The sequence below is a fragment of the Cricetulus griseus genome, chromosome 3, assembly GCF_003668045.3.
Source record: "Cricetulus griseus strain 17A/GY chromosome 3, alternate assembly CriGri-PICRH-1.0, whole genome shotgun sequence".
Classification (NCBI taxonomy): Eukaryota; Metazoa; Chordata; class Mammalia; order Rodentia; family Cricetidae; genus Cricetulus; species Cricetulus griseus.
Window position 1 is genome coordinate 248716327 of NC_048596.1, and position 6000 is coordinate 248722326.

Sequence of the window (6000 nt, forward strand, 5' to 3'; positions counted from 1 at the left end):
ATGACTGTGAGGAATAGTTAAACTTTTATGTCACTTCCTGATATTATTGCTTTTATTTTTATTTTGGTGTTTTGCCTGCATGTTATGTCTATGTAAGAGTGTCAGATCTTGGAGTTACAGTTAGTTGTGAGCTGCCATGTGGGTCATAGAAATTGAACCAGGGTCCTCTGGAAGAGTAGTCGGGTCCCTTTACTGCTAAATCATCTCTATCAACTTGACACAAGCCAGAATTGTCTAGAAAGAGGAACTGCAGTAGAAACAATACATCCACCATATTGTCTGTAGGCAAATGTAGGGTTTGTGTAGGGTATGTGCCATTCCTGGGCAGATCCTGAGTTGTATAAGAAAACAGGCTGAGCAAGCTTCTAAGCTTTCCTCCATGGCTTCCGCTTCAGGTCCTGACTCCAGGTTCATTCCTTGAGTTCCTACCCTGACTTCCTTAGATAATGGACAGAGATATGGAAGTATAAGTGGGGAAAAATCTGATCCAGACCCCAGGAACATGGGTTTCTGTGAGGAAACCTCAGAAATCTACGGGACCTCCTGTAGAAGTTCAGTATTTATCCCTAGCATAGGTGTGGACTTTGGGAGCCCATTCCATATAGAGGAATACTATCTGAGCCAAGACACATGGGGGTGGGCCTAGACCCTATCCCAAAGGATACAATGGACTCTGATGACACCCTCTTCAAGGCCTTACCATCCAGGGGGTGCAGAAAGGATATGTGACAGACAGGATTCTAGTTGGAGGTGGTGGTAGGGGAGGACAGGTGGGAGAAGGCAACTGGGATTGTCATGTAAAACAATACTGTTTCTAATTCAAATTTTAAAAAAAGTTGGGGAAAAAAAAACAATTTTTTCCCTTTAGGCAAGTCATCTCATTCAGTTTCTCATCCAACTTTCTTTTTTATGTTATAAACAATCTTATTTGACATGTCAACCCCCCAATCCCTCACTCTCCCATCCTCCCATGCCCCCCACCGACTCCCCTCAACACCCCCCACCCACTCCCCAGCCTTCCTCTGGGGATCATCAAAGTCTGTGGCATCATTTGGGGGGGGAGGAGCTAGGCCCTATTTTGTGTATCTGGGTTGCAACAGTGTCCCTCCATAGGGAATGATCTCCCAAAGTCCATTTGTGCCCTAGGGATAAACATTGGCTCCACTCTTAGAGGTTCCACAGACAGCCCGGCTTGGTAGCTGGCATCCACATTCGGAGGGCTTGGTTCAGTTCAATGCTGGTTCCCCAGCTTTACGAATACGGTAGTACCAGTAGTACTTCTTCCTTCTTATCAAGTGGAATTTTATCTGTTCACAGTCCCTGCCAATGGATGGTCTGGTACTGTAGAGCTGTGAGAGTAAATCAGCATCTTCCACTGTGCAAATATAATTAAATAATTAAGTTGCAAATTTCTACAGTTTGAGAAACCAGTGATTTCCTATGTTTTCAACTGATACCAGAAACTTTCAAATGTTTATACCCTAAGTTAATTGCGGGTATATGTTTTAGAGTCACTCATTGTTGTTTATTTTTTGTCTTAGAAATTTATGATGATTTCTATTGCTTTCCCTCTCAAAGATCGAGTTGTACTCAGTAGGCAATATTGCATCAGGACAAGGCCAACACTGTGTTTGCTTCATTATCATGTCTAACAAGAATAAGTGCATTATTGTCAATTGTCTAATACTGAGTTTGAAGAGAATTCTGTCAAGGAAAGTACCCTGCAGGTTGCTTTCAGACTCACTATAATACTTCCAGGCATTGGCAGTTTGCCATATCTTTTTACATAGATCTCATGTATTGATAAAAGAGAGCACTTAAGGGGTTAAATGATTTTCCTTTTGATCACTTGATCAAAGAAGCCCTAGTAATATTGATTGTATCTACTTCTATTGCTTTGGAAATCAACCTCCTTTAAATTAGTATTCCTACAATGATCAAAATGGTTCCAACACCAATGAAACTTTTACTGATGGACAAACACAGAATCCTAACATGTCAATAATTTACATGCCCAACAAAATTACCCAGTATTTTATGTTTCAAAATGAAATGTCTATTTACCTTTAGGAGCATTAGTCTGAAAACACTTCTGTTCCACAGAACCTAAGATAAATCCAATTGAAAATATGCAACAGTAAATTAAGGATCTGGTAAGTTTTATTCAAAGATAACTGAAAAAAAGCAATGTAGAATACAAAATATCCATCAATGTTACACATTAAATAAATATTATTTTCAGATAATACCAATTGTAGAAAGTAAATTTACAAAAATCCATGTGCTTTCCCCAAATTATTATATATGATAGGTATTTTTGTATGAAATAGATATAGGTATAAATTCCTCCCATTTATCATCTGAAGGACTTAAAGTCTAAGATTAGTATAAAGCAATAAATCATTTTTTTCACTTCATAAAAACCAATATAAGAACCCAGCATGGCAGAACATACTTTTAATTTCAGTATTCAGGAGACAAAGGCAGGTTGATCTCTGTGACTTTAAAGTCCACCTGGACTGCAGAGTGAGTTGCAGACCAGTCATAGTTACATGTTGAGACCCTGTCCCAATATATACATGCTTGTTACTGATTCCTTTTACTTAGAAATATTATCAAAAATAAAAATAATGGTATAATGTCCATATTTTGAAACAGTATTTTACTTGAATTACATAGATTCACATCTTCTAGCCTTATCTATTATGTTCCTGTAATTGGCACTGTGATTAAGTGCATTCCAGTTAAGCAGCTCATAAAAACTTCAAACAAGAAAATGTTGCTTTCTTCCTACTGAAGTTGTTAGAAATTCAGCCTATGATTCTGACAATCTCATTCCAGTAAATGAATAAAAATAAGCAATTTTAACTTTAAAAGACATATCATTTCATTATCTGGAACTCTCTTGTGCATTTGAGTTCTGTGTGAGTACAACTCTTGTTCCTGTGATTAGATGCTGGCAGTATTCTTCTTTTCTACCTTAGGTCAATTAAGAAAATGCAAAACAATTCTAGACATTTCTGCATGTCTACAGGGAAAGAAAATTCTCTTTAAGAACCCTAACCTAGGAATATATGCTGCATTTGCTTTTTAGAGCAATGATTAGATGGTATTTCTCAATTCTTTCTGGTTCTGCTCATATTGGTTAAGTGGGAACAATGTCCATTCACTTAGCACAAAGATGACACCAAAATGTAAAAATGTCTAAACATGTGTTGTAAAAGGAAATGCAAGATTTAAACTCACTTAGAGGAACTTAGGGGAAGAGTTACTTACAGACGCATGGCTGGGTGGAAAGAGCAGCATCTCTGTAAAGTCTTAGCACAGTTTGTCTGCTGACCCAAGAAAGCCGCAGTCCAACCTACTATATTGTCTAGCACACCATCCCTAAGGCCACAAACTGCTTGGTACAGGGGGAAGTAAACTCTGGAATATAGATGCTAGTTAAGTTACATATCACCACAGCGTTCTCTTCTCCATGAAGTGGAAAGGCAATATCATGCCACAGGAAACAGGGATTCCCTGGATCTTCATTCTTGTCTCTGGTTTCTTATCTATTTTCATTACAATTTCTGAAATGTTCCCTGGACCCTACATGGCAATTTTTTTCTAAACATTTGATCATAGGCCATAGTAAGAGTCACCCATATTGAGAAATTTAACTTTTGGAAGTTTCAGTGAATATCTGTAAATGTGGTTGTTTTTACACACTAGGCACAGAAGAATAATAATATAGATATAGAATACAAATAAAGATGTTTAAGAGAGTCTTTAAAGTAAATAACTAACATTAACTTAACAAAGCATCAAATGCCCTCCTAATGGATCCAGTACATCCCTAATCATGAATTACCATCCAGGTTACAGAAATAAACATAGGTTCTCTTCATGGAGCTGCACCTAAATCTAATACATGTGTAGCTGCACTTATAACAGTAGTTATATGACTGTTGGTTGAACACATACATCTGGCTTATTATTAATTGCCTTCACTTGGACTAAGCAAGTCACATGGTGACATCTGGAAATATGAAACTCAGGTAGCACTATGGGATTTTCCACCTTGATGCTAATGAAATTTCTTCTAATAATACATACATAACAAGGGTCTTATCATTACATAGTTTCTTAGGTTTAACATGGTATATGTCAAATATGTTGTCCAGAATCTTTATTACATTCATGGTCACTTGGGCTTCACCGTGGAACAGCTCATAAGAAGCCTCTAAAACATTGTAGTATCTGACTAATGATTCAATGATGGAAGGAAGAAATGTAAGCTATGATCTGTTATTGATATGAAAAAAAATGGTGCTTTGGTGAATGTCCAACCAATGAAAACCCAAAAAACTTTTAGACTGCTGAGCAGCCATTGATGGACTTAGAAATAGAGTCAAGAGGATAAAAATGGTGCAACATTTCCTATATTGGGAAGATATCATCACATTTTAGTGAAAGAAAGTGCTAGGTTCTTCTGAGGTCATAATGTATACTAGAATTGGAGAGTCTTGCCTTCAATTATGAAATGTGAACTGGGTATATTTTTTAAAGGAGAGAGAGAACACAGGGGAGACATTTTTACCCAGTCTTTGAAACTTTCTTTAGATGAAAGTTTCTGTTACTAAAAACGCATTGACCAAAGAGCAGGCTAAAGGTCAGGAGAATCAGGAAGTGTTCTCAAAAGGCAGTTGGGTACAGAATGGAAGAGATGGCTTGTTACCTACTGACTAAGCTGAGCGTCCGAATTCTTCTCAAATTACCCATTCCTTTGCTCATTAAAAGGTACTCCAACTAGGGAAACCAGATGCCAACTGTAAAATAAGTAAATGTGGAAGACAATAATAAGAACAACACCATACGTTTTGGAACCATGATGCATACAAAAACACAAATTATTGAAGAAATACAACTTGAATAATGTTTATATCTTTTAGTCATGTTAAGTTTCATTGTTGATGCTAAGCAAAAAACCAAAGTGATTATAACAGAGCAAGATAATTTTGCATAAGATGAAGTACTTTTTCCCATACTGTGTTGGTTCCATTGACTTTGAATCTATTTCTAGTTTGTTGAGGATTTTACACACCAATTTTCATAGCAGCTGCAACAGCTTACATTCCTGCCATCTGCCTCCCTTGGGGGTAATGACTCATCTAAAATGTAAAAAGTACCGCTGCATTCATTGGCTGTCTCTCAGACTGAATTAAAAAGAAAAAAATTATTTATTTATTTATTCAATTATTTATTATGTATACAGCATTCTGGGACACACATGGAGGACCCCAGGAAGGAAAAATTAAGATCTCCTGGGTAAACTGGTAGGGTTGGTAGAAGGGAGGAGATGGAGAATAGAAACATGAGGCATCAAGAAGGTTGGGGGAGGAACAGAGGGGGAGGGCAATGAAAGAGATATCTGGATACAGGGAGGCATTATTGGATTAGGGAGAATCCTGATGCTACAGAAATTTCCAGAAATCTATAAAGATGACCCGAGCTAAGACTCCTGGCAATAGTGGAAAGAGTGCCATTTAATCAGATTAGTGACTTCCCTAATTGTCATCATAGAACCTACATCCAGTAACTGATGGAAACAGATGCAGTGAGCCACATTCAAGCACAGGGCTGAGCTCCTGGAGTTCAGCTGAAGGGAGGGATGAGGGATAGTATGAATAAGGGTTGTCAAGATCATAATGGGGAAAACCACAGAGACAGCTGACTGCATCTAGTGGGAACCCATGGACTGTGGACTGACAGCTGGAGAAACTGCATGGGACTGAGCCTCTGAATGTGGCTGTCCTTAGTGGCTTAATCTGTTGGGGGGAGGGTCACTGTGGAGCCCATTCCCTATAGTGGGATACCTTGATACAGAGAAGGGTTTGGTTCTGCTTCAAATTGGTATGCAGACTTTGTTGACTCCCCAAAGAAGACCTTATCCCTGGTGACAAGGCAGGAGGTGAGGGGATGGAGTAGGGGAGGCAGGGGAACTGGAGATGGTATGTA